This window comes from Callospermophilus lateralis, chromosome 11 (genome assembly GCF_048772815.1).
Source record: "Callospermophilus lateralis isolate mCalLat2 chromosome 11, mCalLat2.hap1, whole genome shotgun sequence".
In the NCBI taxonomy this organism is placed as follows: domain Eukaryota; kingdom Metazoa; phylum Chordata; class Mammalia; order Rodentia; family Sciuridae; genus Callospermophilus; species Callospermophilus lateralis.
In genome coordinates, this window is record NC_135315.1 from 77522015 (window position 1) to 77540493 (window position 18479).

The following is an 18479-nucleotide window of genomic DNA, read 5'->3' on the forward strand; positions in this document are numbered from 1 at the left end:
TTAGGCAAGTGCTCTACCCCTGAGTTCTATTCTCAATCTCATATTCTAATTTAAAAAAAAAAAATTACTATGTACTATGCTTGGGGCTCAATTACATAGGTCTCTACACAATTTTTTCCTAAAACCCTCAGCAGTAGTTGTTTGAAAACTGGTTTTAAAGCCTTTTTCAAATGTTAGCTGCAGCTTAATTATGTAACTATATATATATACTTTTATTCACCTTTGTTTCAAAAGTTTTAGTTTTACAATGCAGAAGCAAGCTTCCTCATTAAACACATATATTGAAACATATGTCTGGAGATAAAAATATAGAATGGAAAATATTTGAGGACTAAACCAATACACATAACTGGATTGTTATTACATATGTTTTAATTTCTAAATTAGGATACAAAACATCAAAGAAAATGAACTTCTGAAGATGTTCAATTCTTTTTTTCTTACTATATTATGGTCCTGGCATTTTACTAAACTGAATTACAGTTTGCCTTATGGTGATACAGGAAAAAAATTAAGAGCAACAAATAAGTTACAGGATATCACTACCACACACTAAACACATTTCTCGTCTAGCTGAGTGTCCTTTATAGTCTATCCAGGTGTGCTCTCAATTCATCCGAATCCTAAAGTTAACAGTAGGAATCAGCAAGTTTGTTTCCCCTCCCCCAGGCTTAAAATAAAATTATAGCTACAGGAAATTAACTACTCCATCAATGCTAACTGCTTCTAAAATTTATTTTTTGGTTATGAAGATAATTTGGAAAGGTCTAATATCCATAAATCATCACTGTGCTTTATAATCCATTTTAAAAACAATTCTTTTTATGTATTTCATATGCCTCACTCCTATCCTAGTACCTGTCATTTTTTAGTACTGTCAGCAATATAACTATCTCATTTGTCTTTATTTCTCCAAAGCTTTCCCCTTGTCTGTGACTTTCTCAGAACACAATGCCTGACAGTTTCTTTCTCTCCATAGAGTTTGAAGCCTAAAATTTCTATTACGTCGTTACTAAGGCAGAACACAGGGGTAGCTGCATGCACAATTTTTAGAACAGGAAAGTGAATGAAAATCAACATAATATCAGCATAAGCTCAGTGATGACAGGGCTTTTGGAAACATTTGCAACTTCTTCTGGTTTTCACTCGTAGGATCACACACATCTGTCTGCACTAGGATGAGTTCCACCTCTGCCAGGCCTGCGGCAGACACGTCCCGTGAGCTCAGAAAGGCACACTTACGTCATTGGCCAAGGCCGCCGCACCATGGAGAATGGGCACCGGGCTCTGCTTCTCATAGTAGTGGAGTTTTTCATGAATCTGGAAGAAAATCAAACAAATGTGAGCTTACCTGCTAGTAAACAATCACAGATATTTAAATATTTTTACAACTGTACATAGAATTGGATTCCTTGGACTTTTTTCTATAGCCATGTGTTTAAATAAACCTAAAGGTGGCACATATGTATACAAAATTCATCTATTACTGTGATCCAATATTTACTATGTGGAGTGAAATAGAAAAGCATCGTCATTAAATAGGACCGACCCACATAGAAATTAAACCTTAGGTTTTCCTCCTGAATAAACATGTCAGGTTTCTAAAGCTCTATAATTTCTAAAATATATAGCTTGGATACCTCACGTATTATTTGTAATTTATTTTCCTTAAAACATAAGTAAAACAAAGCAATAAGTCTGCAGCAACACTATATGAGAGGTTGGCACGTAGGAGCCACCAAGAATCAGCAATTGGTGTGATGAATACCTGGGTATCAAGTCCAGAAACACCTTACCAAGCACTCTGTTCCTGTTACCTATTGCTCATTTATTTTTGAACTCCCTAACCTTTACCCCAAATTCAGATTTCAATGAAACAAAGAGATTCCTCATAACTACAGACATTTCTCCATATTACAAAACATGTAACTTATATTAACTAAAAGGAATTTAGCCCTTCATTTCCTATCATTGTGACCCAAGAAACACAAAGGCAAGAATCTATTTTAATGCTTCATGAGGAAAACTGAGTCCTTAAGAAAATCTCATACTAGAAAGTTGAGAAGTAAATGATGCTTCGATAAAGGTGTACCTGTTGGTACTTAAGTTTAATCTATTTCAGCTCTTACATAGGTGTACTTCATATTTTTTACTTGAAAACTCACTTTAGCAGCTTCTATATTTAGTTAAAGAAAATGTCCCACAATATACGAAAACCAGTTGCACCTCACAATTTCCTGTCTTTAATAGGTATCAAATAATATGCTTTTTAATTATACTCGAAGCTAACCAAACTCCCCTGTAAAAGTCTGGAAGACAGATTTTATTTTAATTAGCCAGAGGCTATTGCTAAGAGAGGATTTTATTACGTTTTTGGCAACCTGGTATATAATGTAAAGCATCCGGGCAAGAACTGTGACAGTTATGATATTACCAGAATGATCAGGACAACATTTTTACTTAATATCTTGGAGCCTTCAAACATTTATCACATTGAGGTAATAAACAAATTTTAAATAACAAAAACCATAAAAATAATAAGATCTGATTTAAGAAACTATTAAAGTATAGTTTGAAACAAAAACCAGCCATACTAAAAGCTAAGCTAAATTTGGTTAAATAATTATCAAGAATTAGGTCATTTTGACATATATGATCATGGAACACTGAACTTAGCCTGTTATAAAACTCATCCAGCTTTACTGCAATTACTTGTTTAAATGTCTTCTTCCCTGATATAATAAATATAGAAGCGTATACTTATTGGGCACTTACCAACGTAAGTTACCTATATAACAGTCGTTAGCAATACTAACAATATAGTTTTTAATGAGTTTTATCTCTTCATTCCTTTTCCATTATGGGAACATGAAGAGGTAGATAGTAAAATTGTCTCACTTTACAGATAAACAGATAGGAGTTAAATAACTTGCTACACTCTCGCAGACAGTAAAAAAGCCAGAACTGGACTCTCAAGCTCCAGCCATCTGGCTCCGCATCAGAGCTCTTAATCACCCACTTTCCTGCCTCTCAGACCAACAAGTCGAGAGCCTCTGTTCCTCACTGGGTGCTTTCAGTGCTGAGTGAACGTGACCTGTACACAGGGAATGGAAAGGACTCAGGAGAGAGATGGCAAGGAATAGTGAAGGTCCCCAACAACTAAAAAGATTATGCTGGCTCTTCTCCATCCTTCTCCCTTATCTCTTCTTTCTGATGGTTCCCAGTTTTCCTGGATTAATACTGTAATTATACCCTAAAATTATATTCTCCAAAGAAACTGACTCTGCTTCTTCTGAGTGTCTTATAAAAACAAACAGTTCCTCCTCCATCATCTTCTGGGTAAGCACCAAGTAAGATAATAGCCCACACCCTCACCTCCCCATCCCTGGACTTTGTACTATTATCAAGAATTTTCTAAATGTTCTTCAAGAATTGCAAAATGCTGGCAATCCCAGGTTGATACATGTTTTATTTCACTAGTCTTAAAATCTTAAAAATTAAGTTGGGAGAAAAGTTAAAAAAGATATATACACGTGAAATAATTTTGAGCTATTCCTTGTTTCTAAAAATTAGTATTTATAATATCCAGGGAATAAAATCATTTTAAAATTCTAATAAAATAAATAAAAATAAACAGGTATCACCTATAGATACCATTCAAGGCCAGCCAACAAAACTTGCTGTGAGGCTGAAATGCTCTATAGCTACTTGTGCAACGTGGCTACTGAGCACTTGAACTGGACTAATGTACTTGGGAAACTGAATTTTTAATTTTATGTCATTTGGATTAATTCAAATTGAAATACATGTGGCTACTAGCTTTTCTGTTGGAGAACATAGCCTACCTTTACATTACACTCTCTTTAATTTTCCTTTATAGTCCAGAAAAATTCACTAATATTGCTTGGCAAATTGCTCTGAGTAGGAACATTTTAAAAACCAGTAGACAGATGTATAACCAAAGAGGCACCTTAATTATCAACACCTATTATTAAATGGAAGGCAAAATCTCATTTATTTTTAACTATATATTTCCCTCAGCAGATCCAACCATATAATGATAACAGTGTGCTTTCATTTTTCTCCCGTGAGCATGAGGAATAAGGGAAAGAATTCAGGGAGGAAAGGAGTTAGGGAAAAAGATGTCTGGAGAGAAGACAGAAAGACATACCTACTCCACAGAAAGCTCCTAAAATAATGACATGCTGAAATATTTAAAATATACTATTAAGAGGACATTTCAAAATCTACATATATTATGCTGTATTAAACGCTGCATATGTATGTGTCCCTAAGAATTTGTATTCTAAAGTTACAGTAGAGTTAGAAAAAGTCAGTTAAAAATCAAATTTACTCTTAACATGGCCCAAATGTTAAGAGCTACTATACTGGCTGACCCTAATAAACTGGCCAAACACAAGGCAACATATCATACTGCTCTTTTCCAATAGAGAATTCCAACAGTTGTACTTGACTACAGTAACAGAAGGTAGAACTTTTTTCAAATGGCAGATTTCCCATCCAAATTAGTTCTGAAAATAAAAAAAAAATACATATATATCTTTCAGTATCTGGGTACATACCAAAAAGGTTGCCTGAAAATATAACCTGAGACCTTCCCAAGCTAAGGTTTATGTGATTAAAGACATCTATGAGGTAAATCCTTGAGAATTGACTATAACTACAAAAAAAATTTCTGTGGCCTAAAATCATTCTTCCACTGGTAGGTACGAAAAAAAATCATCAGGACTAAATGAGATCCTCACACTCAGAGCAATCATGGTTCTAAAATATGGCCCTAATCTTAGACCTGAACCTGAACTCCCAGAGGTAGCATCCAGGAGCATGTGCTGTTAATTAGTTCCCTGGGGTTATTTTGAAGTTCAAGAAACACTAAGTTCATCTCTTTCCCTCCAATTACAGATGGGGAACTAATAAATCATTCAGGAGAGAGTCCATGTTCAGGCCTTCACATTAGAACTTTGTGACCTGAGAATGAATGACCCAAAGGCACTTGTTTCAGCAGCCACATATAGCCAGCCAGAGTAAGGGCAGCCAACTTCCAGCCCACAGGCATCTCCCTCTCCAGAGCTTGGTGTGTGGCCTTTGAAACAAGTGGAAAGGGAAGGAGAAAAAAAACAGAAACCTATCATTACATTCTGCACTGAAATTAGATTACAAGTAATGTGGTGAAGAGCCTTTAATAGACTAGAAATATTCTCACAGAGATGCCAGTCAATTCTGTGCAGAAGAACTAGCTAGTAAAACTTTAAACAAACAATTATTTAAACAATAAGTTATTCTACTTCTCTGCAAGGCTGCTGAAGGCAGAACAGAAGAAGAGTTTTCTTAGGAGAGCTGGTCTCCAAATCTGAGGTCAAGACCAAGATGTAATTCAAAGTAACTACCCCTCCAGGCATTATCTCAGGTACCACCAGTCTATGGACAACAGTTAACTAATGCTGTGTGCTCCTCACTGGCCCCCATACCTAGTCAACCCCCCCTTTTCTCCCAAGAGGTACTGTGACTATTACTAATAATGCTGGCATTAAGCAGATGTATTATCAATTAAAGAAGTTTGTATTTTTCATTTTAAGTAATAAAAACAACAGAGACATTTTCAACTAATGAAATAATTCTGAGAAAATATCACACCAAAGGATAATCTTATAGAACTAACAGAGTAGAAAAAGAAAAACTGAGCCAGGCATGAATCTGAAGGCTGAGGTGGGATAGGAGAATTGCCAAGTTGGAGGCCAACCTGGGCCACATAATTAGAACCTATCTCAAAATTTAAAGTATAAACTAAAAGGGCTGAGGATGTATATCAGTGGTAGAGCACACCTGGGTTCAATATCCAGCAAAAGAAGTGGGAAGAAAAAGGATGGGAAGGAGAATGAAACAGCAAAAAAGTTAACTAAGAGGTTCAAGATCCAGATTCCTGCTCCAGTTTCAATGCTGTGAAACTAAGCTGGTTATATGACCCTGCTAGATCTGTTTCCCCATCAGAAAGATAAGGAATCGGAGACGGAAGCATTGAAAATGATCAAGTCCTTTTGAAATTGAATTAATTTATAGCTCTGTAGATAGCTCTTTTAATTGAAATTGAAATCAAGTCTACCTGATTATAATATCAACGAAATTTTTTTGAAAGCAGAGCCTATCAGTGATTGCTTAGATCTGTTTTGTTTTTTGCTTTCAAAAGTATTCAAGAATGGCAATGAATTCAGAGTGGAAATCATGACAGCCACTTGAGTCTCATTTAACTCTAGCAATGACACTCAACAATGACCATTTATCCCTAGATTCTACTTTCCCACTTTTACCACTCTGAGTGAGACCATCCTTTCAGGTCCCAGTGTGTACCTACATCCACTTACAGCTCTATAAATAGCAACAGCCAGGCCCTACACAGTGACCAGCCACCTGTGAAATTAGCATCAAATGATCTGATCAGGTTTCTTTACTATCTCTCCTCCTCTTCGCCCTGGGCCCAAAATCCAGATGCTGCTGTGTGTCACATTTCCCTTGATGGGTGGAGAAAAGACCTGATGCCAACACAGGATGGCCACTTCACCACAGCATTTCAAATGACTTAAAACAGAAAAGGTCAAAATTTTAATACCAAATCTCCAATATTTATTTTGTAAGTTTTGAGCCCTACGAAATTTATAACAAAAGTTCTATTTCCAAGAAATTAAACACAAAATATTCTATTATTTTATAATCAATTTAACTTAATAGAGTCAAAAACAAAAATCTAAAAATATTACCTAAATTTTACATGATTAAATATTAATGGGGACTGAAAAGGAAAAGAACTCGAAAGATGACAGGCAGCTTATGACTGGTACACATAGAGAAAATGTATTTCCATTATTAATTATTTCCTTTAATTATGAGACTTCTTGCCTAGGTTAGGAAACCTAAAACGGCAGGGGCTTGTTTGTTTTGTAAAGCTCAGAAACAAGTGTTCTCTGTCCTTCCAAATGTAGGGGCACTTAATGCAAAAAGATAGCCTTTCCAATTCATTTAAAAAACATGGATTTATTGAGCACACACTGTATGTAGGACCCACAGCTAGAACTTAAGGGATCAACATGTAAAAAACAATGTTTCTAAAATTGTTATACACACACACACACACACAAACACACACACTGAACTATAGCAACTATATGCAGTACCTTATTTTATACATGAATAAATATAGTTTAAATGAAATGTAAAAATGACAGTCATTTTTCAAAGTTCAGCCTATCACTATTTCATAGTCCACAGCCATGCCTCACTCCAAAAGGACATACAAGAAAGTCTGTTAGGGTAAGTACTAGCCTATTTAAGAGGAAGTTCAGAAGGCAGTTAGCAAATGCTCCTTACTGCTAGTGGTAGCATGCACCTCAATCCTACCCACTGGCCCCTTGCTGCCTCATAAGCCCCTCTGCCTACCCCCAAGAAACCACTAGAAAACTAGTTGACTTATTCTCAGTGTTAGTTTTATAAGAACATAAAACATACCTTTCTTTTCTCTTACCATTCTTTAAGATCAGAATCAATAACTTCTCAGGAATATCATGTACTCTAAATCTAAAATTATGCCCCTTACATGTGAGACGACTAACTCCCTAATCTGACTGCTTACTACAAATAACTGAGAGCTTTAAAAAAAGAAAAATACATTGAAAGTCCCATCATACAGCAATCCTCGTTTACCTGGTCTTGAGTGTGTGTGTGTGTGTGTGTGTGTGTGTGTGTGTGTGTGTGTGTGTTTTAAAGTCCCTGGATGATTCTAATGCACATGGCTAGCGCTTCATTAAGTGTGGTCTCTGGACCAGGAACACCAGTGGCATCTGGGAACTTCTTAGAAATTCAGAGTTGAGTGTGTAGCTCATCAGTAAAGAACCTGGGTTTGATCCCCAGAACCACAAAAGGGAGGTGGTGAGAAAAAATGATAAGAATAAGAAAGAAGGAAGGAGAGATAATGAGGGGAGGGGACACGGTCTAAGTTGTACAAACTGACCTCAAATTTGAGATTCTCTTGGCCTCTGCCTCCTAATTAACTGGAATTACAGTGTGGGCTACGGCACATGGCGACTATCGGTATTTCAGCAAGGCTTCCAAGTGATTCTGAGGCACATTAACATCCAAGAACCACTACACTAGAAAACCTAAAAATATTTAAGAATTACTGTACTGTTGATTCATTTTTAAGGCATTTACATCTTACCTTTACAATTAGATAATAAAGTCCTCAAAAGGGCTGGGGATGTGGCTCAAGCGGTAGCGTGCTCGCCTGGCATGCGTGTGGCCCGGGTTCGATCCTTAGCACCACATACAAAGATGTTGTGTCCGCCGATTACTAAAATAAAAAAATAAATATTAAAAAAAATTCTCTCTCTCTCTCTCACTCTCTCTTTAAAAAAAAATAAAGTCCTCAAAAGGAGAAAATGAACCTTCTAAATATCCCTATACCCAGTACTGTGCCTTACACAGGTAGGTGCTTTGTTAATGTTTAATGGCTTATCATTTAGTCAGCCTATATGTGGAATCATAAGCCACACGCTCCACAGAAAAAAGGGAGGGCTCTATGCCAATATAAATTGGCATGAGTGGTCTGTCCCCAGAAACTTGATTAAATGCCAATTCCTTCTAAACCTACAGGAGTCAGCTGTTCCCATACTATCCAAAAATCCTCTTCTTTTAATCAAGAGTTACAAGAAGAAATTTGGAAAAAATTATCCTGAAGAAGAAATTTTTCTTCAAAGTCTGTTTTTAAAAGAAAGAAAGAAAAATTATTGGGGAATGATTTTATATTAAAATCAATAATAATCATTTATTGAATAAAAAACACTTCATTGGACTTCATTAAAGATTCCACTATTTCTAAGAAATCAAAGCTCAGACCAGATGCAATGGTGCATGCCGTTGAAATAGGAGGATTCCAAGTTCAAAGTCAGCCTCAGCAACTTAGTGAGACCCTATCTCAAAAAATAAAAGAGCTGGGGACCTGGCTCAGTGGTTAAGCACCCCTGGGTTCAATACTTGAAACCTTAAAAAAACATCAAATCTCAAAGGCCTTAGAGTAAAATAGTAGCACCTATAGGGAATTATTCTAAAACCTAGCTTTCTGAGAATCATCTACATAAAGGGAAGCATTCACAGGAATTGCTCAAAAAATGTTAGTTGCTCCCATAAGAATATGGGTGCAAGACCTTCAATTAAAGCAAAGTGTGTTCTCAGAACTACAAAGTGTACAAATGACTATTAGAAAGTTGCTTCAGTAACAGAGCTTGAAATAAATACAACCATTCCATTAATACAACCAGAAAACTTTAGTAGTCTAGAAATCCTAAGTGACAGATAAGAAAATGGCATGGGGCAGGCATAATGGGATAGATTTCCTCCATTTATGATAGCCTCCGCTGATTTATTGTTACCACGCTTTCTGAGATTACCTGAGACTGCCCAAGAATTAAGGAAAGTCATGTAATTCTAAAGTTCCCTTTAGATACAATGCCTTTATTATTTTCCAAACATATTAAGTTGTTCTCACCATAGAAGGGCAAGTACAGGCACCAAGCGGGAAAAGTGGTTATGATGGTTACTTCAAAAACCACTTTTGAGTTCAAAGCTAGCCTTAGCAAAAGCAAGGCACCAAGCGAATCAGTGAGACCCTTTCTTTAAAATTTAAATTTAAAAAATACAAAATAGGACTGGGGATATGACTCAGTGGTCGAATGGCCCTGAGTTCAACCCCTGGTAACCCTACTCCCACCCCTACCCCCAAAGAAAAACCACTTTGAGTTTATTTTTGCTCTCAATAAAAGAAGCTTCATCTCGAGTAGGAATCAGGATGCACTCTTGAGTAAACTGCTTTCCACAGTCAGGGATTAATGATTAGCAAACTGGCTGTGTTGCTCCCCAGGTCAAAGAATGGTGATGCTGAAAGTGGCTGTACATACTACACATGGTTAAAAATCATGCTGTCAAACACAGACAGGTAACAGGGAGCCTGAAAAGTTAGGAATCTCCATAGAAAGGGCAAGAGACACAGAGATAAGCACATACCATGGTATTTCTTGTTATCTCATAGATCCCAGAGCCACCTAAGGAAACAAAAATGACTCCTCATTATTAACTCCTAGGTTTGCTAAACAAACAAGCACATTAGATCCATAGCCAGGGATACCAGCACATATAGAAATCACTTTGGGAGACAGGGGAGATACTGGAATTGCACTCAGGGGCACTGAACCGCTGAGCCACATCCTCAGCCCTATTTGTATCTTATTTAGAGACAAAGTCTCACTGAGTTGTTTAGTGCCTTGCTTTTTGCTGAGTCTGGCTTTGAATTCTCGATCCTCCTGCCTCAGATTCCTGAGCTGCTGTTATTACAGGTGTGCACCACCACACCCAGCAGAAATCACTTTTTATGAGTATTTCTTATGGTTCCACAGTTGTATTCATGGCTTATTGTCTTTTAAAGAACAGCAGAAAATGAAACTTTAAAATATTCTTAGAGGTTCCCCAGTACCCATCCCTTCTGTGCCACACCCAGAACTTCTTGAATATCTTCACTTACATAAGACTTATTTACATTTTTCAAAATGTTACCAGAGTGCTGTTCCTAAAACAGAATAATACTGTATTTGCCTTCTAATTCAGTCATGGTTCTACATTAGGAAAGAAAAAAAAAAGCTACCCCATCTTAGAAATCATACAGATTTGAAGACAAATACATACACAAATTTTTAAGTGTTATCACCTATAATATAGGCTGAAAATTCCAAATGTTTATTTTTCCCCCACAAATAGTTCCCCTAACACAAAGCCAATAGGATTAGAATATATAACTCTATCTAATCTCCTCTCTAATTAGTCACCTGACATACCACAATGCAGCTTTTTTATGACTTAGCACCATAATTGACAGCTTCGAGGAATACCACATAACTTTTTTTTATTTGTTCTTTTTAGTTATATGTGACAATAGAATGTATTTTGACATATCATACATACATGGAGTAAAACTTCCCATTCTTGTGGTTGTACTTGATGTGGAGTAACACTGGTCATGTATTCATATCTGAACATAGGAAAGTTATATCCAATTCATTCTACTATCTTTCCCATTCCCACCCCAAATTGCTTCCCCCGGCTCCCCCCACCCCCCATCCAATTCGGTGACCACATAACATTTTTCACAACATTGCCCAATAAAAGAAACAGACAAAAATAACTTCCATATGGGGATAATACACTTAACCGTTTGTAATTATGTTTTCTGTTTATTCTGCAGGTACTTATCCGGTAATTCATAATTTACCAGAACAAGTTTCTATTTGTACAGATTGCTAACAGATTTATATTCTAATGAATTCACAACTAGCCTAGATTCCTCTGGAGAAATCTGTATTCCTCAGAGCCTCCAGCTGCCTTCAAATCATGTGATGAGTTATTAAAATAAAAAAATATATATGCTTGGACTCTGTCGTAGAACTACTGAACCAGAAGCTCTACATTTGAATTACTGGCCCCATGCATTTTTTATAAATCAACTTTATTAAGGTATAATTTACTTCAAATAAAAGCACCCATTCTGGTTTCAAGACTATCTCCATCACATACCAATTCTTGGAGGCTGAAATGCTAATTTTATTAATATTGTATTGGATCATATATAAAAATATAAAGTTTGGTTATTTAAAATTAAAACTTTAGATCCAGGAAAAAAATACCTATTGTAAGTACACTGTTTGGTGTAGTATCCACAACCAAGATCTACAACATCTCCATCACGCTGTGAACATCAAAACTGATCTCCTGTTACGTCCACAAGACTTTTTCCTAAGATTTCATGTTTTTTAATTGTTTAAATAAATTCCTTGTTGAAGTATTAAATTCCTCTCATAATTCTAATATCTAATTCATCTCAGTGCTGACATGTGCTACTGGCTATTCTCCATCGTGTTTGATTTTCCTGATTCTTTTCATTTTATTCCAGATGTCTTTAGTTAGTAGGCATGTTGAAATGTAGCATGGGGGATGGGGAGGCAGGGTGTAGATTCTGTTTCCCTCTGGGACCCACCAAATGCTAGAGTGGAAAAAGAATGCATGAGTCTCACTGCCTGTTACAGATGGCAAGGAGCAAGTTCACCTCCCTGCTTACACCTTTCCAAAGAAAATATGCACTCACTGGCACTGCCTCATTTCTGCCAGTTGAGGGTGTAAGATCAGGTTCCTCTCAGCCCCACTGGCACCCAGGGGAAGGGGAGATGAGGGATGATTCTACCACTTTGTTGCAGAAAGATGGGAATGGAAGCTCAGTATCAGCCTGGACTCCCCAACCCCCACCCCTACTTATATTCCCTGGTACTCTTCTAGACTACCACCTAGTTCTGTCAATCATGGAATGGAAGATCAGCACCCTGCTGTTGACACCACCTGGCAGGGGTATTGATGAACACTGCCTGCTTCCAACAAGCAGAGTGCGAAGATCAATTTTTTTGCTCTGCCCTGCTGTAGCTTTAGGTGTATGGGATATGGTTTTCCCCTTGGTATTGGATACAGTAGGGAAACAGACATTTAAGTTTTTTTTGTTTTTTTGGATAGGGAAGCAGGGCAGGAGGGGAGTTCCTATAACTGTAGCCATTACTGATCAGAAGTTCCCACAATACCCATTCTAAAACTACACAATTTATGAGTTTTGTGTCCTTAGGCATCATTAAGGAAATCCAGAGGATTCACCGTCATGCCTTTTCTCAAGTCCCTAAGTCGTAGACAGTCTGGATTCTTTCTACCTTTCATGTGCTTTTTTGTTGTGTCATGTTCAAGGTTTTTAGTTTAAGGAAAAAGACCTTAAGGGGAAAAAGTTTAAAGGAAAGAATGAGGCTAACACTCTTTGCAGAACTAGAACCCTTAGAGATGTATATTTTTAAGATGCCCTCTCAATGATTTTGATGCACAAATTTACAGAAACAGCAGCAATGTTCAGGGCATTAGAAAAATCAGACCCACTAAAGGAGGTCACCAGACAATCCAATTGTGGATAATACTATGTGTAAGGCGACCTACTTGTATACTTTTGTTTGAATTTGTTCATTATTCCTTATAGTAATTTTTATGTGACAATGATTTAAATTATCATTTTCCATATAAGGAGATACTCCTAGTTTAATAGCCAAAGATCATACAGCTCATAAATAATGGAGATACCATGCTCTTTTGCTCCCTGAGTCCACATTTTTACAAACTACTCTCTCACACAATGCAAAGCTTATAAAACTACCTTTATGAATACATTTTCAAAATTTACTCAAACATATTAAGGCATTATCCTCCTGTAATAAATAAAGTCAAAGAACAGGGGAATAAAAAAGGATTTGCCTTAGGCTATAAATTCCAAGAACTCATTGGCATTCTCCCTGGGTTGGGGGTGCAAATTATTAAGTCCTAACTTCTTAGACTAGCTCTTCATAAACTGATACCAGCCTATATTTTCCAAAGTTAATTCACGTTTTAAGGCTTTAAGCTCCGGACAGGAAAAAAATTGTACTTCTGTTAGACTGCACAGCTGTTTAGAACCAACTCAGTAAGCACTGAATTAATAAATGAGAAGCAATGAACCCAGCAAGGGGGCAAAAAAAGTAATGACTCAAATGTTGAGCAACTGAAATGGAACCTGACCAATGTGAATGTCTTATTTGACCCTATATCTGTCACTAAACTAATCGTGTACATCTATCTCAGGCTCTATAAGTTTTATTATCCAAGTTAGACACAATCACAATTCTCCCTAACCCCACCCCTATTGCCAGGGATGGAACTCAGTGCCTTGTTTATTGTGGACAATACTCTATCACTGATGATTAGATGATTACTAAATAATCTTAGGCCAAGATCACAATTTTAGACATTTCAGCTTTCTATGCCGAACAAAAGGGAGACATGGGGATTTCCATTTCTTTCCCTTAGTAAAAGCAAAGAAACCAGGTCACATGACAGGCAGGTATAAGGTGGAACTGAAGCAAAATACACCCAGTCTCTGGATTTGGTTCTTAGCTCCAAATCTTCTTAAGAGACAGACCATTCGTTGTTCTTCTGCCCTGGTGATCCCCCTTCTTGTTTATTTGGCAAGCTTCTCATTGTCTTCCAAACCCACCTTGATCAACGTCCTCCTGAACACTTCCACTGGCTGCATGATCTACACTACCACTGCATGTTCTATACTACCACCATTCTTTGTGGCACCTTTCATTGCTGCTGTTTCCACAGTAATGCTCAACAACAAAACTCAACAACAAAAAATTAAACAACACAATTAAAACATCATATATATATATATATATATATATATATATATATATATATATATTTGCACACACACACACATAAGACAGAGGTGCTTATGTTAAGAGAGTCGGAAACATTACCAAGTACAAGATAAAATTTACATTAAATTTTAAGATAAAACAGGCTTGTCCCCACTCCCACTAAGGAAGAAGTCACATAGAAAAGCCTTCTGAAATCTATAAACTTAATTTACCCTTTAATAAGGTTGAAAACAGCAGGCTACAGTAATACAAAAATGAGGTTACTTAATTTCTTAATTTCCAGTATAGTTATGACTTCTGGGCATTAGTGGCAAGGGAGGGTTTAAATGTGCCTGTTCTTTCAGCTTTTAAGTCATGAAAAGCACCCAGGAAAGCTAAGGGTTGCAGTGGCAAATGAGCTTCCCATCATGCCTCCCCATGTAACAGAACATCAGGACAGGTTTGCCCGCCCCCACCAGGAAAACAGTCAAAGGAGGCCCTCAAGGACTTCCCAACTGCAGACACAGACCCCAAGACACAGGGAACACCCAACTTGCAGCATATAGATGCAAACACTAAAAAAGCCTTACTTACTAAGTGCCTAGCAGTCAGAAAGAGGGGAGGCCTAACAAGAACCACGGCACCTCACATGTATGCAGGCCTAAGGAACACTGACTTTATAGGCACTCGCATTTCACCTCAGACTCCACTGCTGTCCTCAAGATTCTATTACCTGCCGGGTACAGTGGTGCATGTCTGTAATCCCAGTTATTTGGGAATTGAGGCAGGAAGATGGCAAGTTCCAGGCTAGCTTGGGCAACTTAGCAAGATGCTCTCCCTAAATGAGAAAGAAAAAGAGCCAGACGTGGTGGTGTACATCTGTCATCCCAGCAACTCAGGAGGCTGAATTCAAAATCAAAGCCCTCAGCAACTTAGCAAGACCCTGTCTCAAAAGACAAAAATAAATTTTGGCTCAGTAGTATAACACCCCTGGGTTCAATCCCCAGTATATATAAAAAAAATTCTGTTATCCTATTTGGTTACTTGGTTTATCTTTTCTCTCCAATTAAAGAAATCAAGTTTCCATGGGCTAGGGTTGTGGCTCAGTGGTAGAGCACTTGCCTAGCAAGTGTGAGGCCCTGGGTTCGATCCTCAGCAACACATAAAGATAAATAAATGAATAAATAAAATACAACTTAAAAAAAAGAAATCAAGTTTCTAATAAATATGCTTTTGAGCTTTGCCACAGAATTGTTTCAACTGAATAGCCAATTAGGATATCAAAACAGCAAATCCTAAAATCTTTCTGTACAGAATGGCTTTATAAGAAATTACCAAGTATCTGGGTACAGTGGTACATTTGCCAGCTTCAACAACTTGGCAAGGTCCTAAGGAACTCAGCAAGACCCAGTCTCTAAATAAAATATCAAAAAGGGATGGGGATGAGGCTCAGTAGTTAAGTGCCCCTGGGCTTAATCCTGGTACAAAAAAAAAAAAAAACAGCTACCAAATAGCCTCTATTTAATTGTTTTAATAAAATCAATATGGATTAAATCCTAGAAAAAAGTAAACCAAGAGAGAAAATTAAAGACCTGACTTCTTGTTTTTTGTGAATTAAGATTTTAGGTTGTATTAGCAAGGAAGACAGGTTTGGAAGAAGGGGCCGTGTGTGTGTGTGTGTGTGTGTGTGTGTGTGTGTGTGTGTGTGTTTGATACAGTACAGTGGTTTTCATTGTGTCAAATTCTGACCTGAACATCATTTGATCAATTTCACTCTCCAGGATTCCCTCTGTCCTCCTCTTCTCCCTCCCAATTTCCTTTCTCTACCCTAATGTTCTCACTAAAAGGGTCTTTTTTGTTTTTAAACCTTTACACCCCTTAAACCACCACTACTTTTGGAGATTTTATACCCACAAAAACAGTAGGGACAGCAGTGTAATGGGACCCACTGCCCATTCCCCTCTACAGATCATGCTCTTCACAGCAACAGCCTACCAGACCCATTTGAGCTCCTGTAGTCAAGGGCCTTGCAAGAGCCATAGGGAAGCACAGGAAGCATCTCAAATGGGAACCCAATGACCAACAGCATCCCTAGCACCACATGTACTGGCAAAGAAGAAAAGGACAACAACACTCAGATCACATCTTACCAAAAGAAATTGGGGAGGCAAAATTCTTATTGCTATCCTCAGGGTCCTCCAAGTGAGCCCAGATGGAGCCACTGTGCCAGAGACCTCCCACCATTGGGCTCAGCTCCATGGTACTCGCAGAAGTACTACCCTATGACCACCCTAACCAGTCAAGAGATTTCCATTTTTTTTTCCTCTTTGGCACTGGGGATTGAACCCAGGGGCACTGAGCTACATTTCCCAGTCTTTTTTTTGAGCTAAGGTTGGCCTCCAACTTGCAATCCTCCAGCCTCAGCCTCCTGAGTAATCAGAATTACAGGCATGTGCCACCACAGCTGTCTTCTAGTTTCCTCCTGGTGGGTACAACTTCTTCCATGCAGGATGGTGAAATTTCCTTTTTCCTCACTCTTCCTACCAGGCTCCTGTCCCAGGGTCACAATCCAGTATCTGCTGACCTCTAGCAACTCCCATCATCATGCACAGGGGCCAAAATGCCCCAGATCTCCCATGAAGGCAGACGCCATGCCTCTCTCATCCTGGCATAGTAAACATAATATCATGGGAACTTGGGCACATTAACTGAGCATTAATTAAATGAAAAAAGACTCCCAAGACCCAGCTGATCCACTTATCTCAAGGAACACAGAATGCAACAGGAATCCCACCCGACTCCTGAAAGGGCAGAAGCCAGCAATTGCCCACATTCATGACACCACACTACCTGCCACCTTAACCCACAGACCAAGAAAAGGGGAGGGTTGACCCTGAGTGCTAGAAGTCCTGCCTTCTCCTTTCTACACTGGTTTCTCCCCTCCCACACCCTTTCCTGGAACACTGTTGTGCAGACCTTAGTCAATAAAAGCTAGCTTTCCAAAGTAAAAAAGTCACCTTGGGTTGGGGATGTGGCTCAAGCAGTAGCACACTTGCCTGGCATGCGTGCGGCCTGGGTTCGATCCTCAGCACCACATACAAAGATGTTGTGTCTGCCGAAAACAAAAAAGAAAAAATAAATATTAAAAATTCTCTCTCTCTCTCCCTCTCTCTTTAAAAAAAAGTCATCTTGTATTTGTTGTTAATTATAAATAACAGAAATAACACAGGCACTACTTTTTTTTCCTGTGTGAATCTGAATTTTCTTCTCTTTCCACTAGCTCCTTAGAGACTACACAGATGCCCCCCCCGCAAAAAAAAAAAAAAAAAAAAAAAAAAAAAACATCTTCTACCTCTCTCTACTGCCCTCTTGCCTGCTGGCCTCTGGGCATCTCTCACCCTTTGACTCCCATTCCTCCTACCCAAGCCTAAGCATCATCCTGCACATTCAGGCCTCAGCTACCTCTCCCTTGTCAGCTTCCAAATCCTCTGGCCTCTCCTCCTTTCTTACTATAGCTCTCTTGCCAGTTTCTGTCTGTATCTGAAGACAGATACCTGAAAAAAAATTATTTTTCTTCCTCTATGAACACTTGCAAAGAATGCAAGGGGTCCTGATTCCATAGAATAAATGCAGAGGTCCCTGGTCATGGGACTTCTCTGTTAATAGTTCCTGAACTGACCAATGACAGGAAATTCATCTATTGCATAATATTTGACAGGTTAGATCACTTGCTGTTTGAAGAATCTTGCTATACAAGATGAGAAAATAGAGATGGGTAAATCTAATGCAATTTCCTTTGTGTATGTGAGCTAGCTGCAGCTTACAACACCACAGTGACAGTTTTATCTTTCTTTAAGCAGAGCTTCAGCATCTTAAAAAAGGGTTTTAAAGAATGATAAATCACTCTCATCTTTCAGCTCATTAGCATACATATCCTGACAATACCTGAGAACGTCCTTCTTGATTTGCACACTCAAAAATCCAAGGAAGTCTAGCAGGGATGTTTATAGAAGGCCCAAACACAGGGGAAAAGCAGCAGCAGCTCAGATGTTTAGTTACAGGAAGGACTCTCTCCAAGGCACAATCAGAGAAGGAAATGGCACGATGGTATCTGCACCAACTGGCCACTGCTGCTGCCTGCTTCCAGGGGAACGTCTTTGCAGCCTT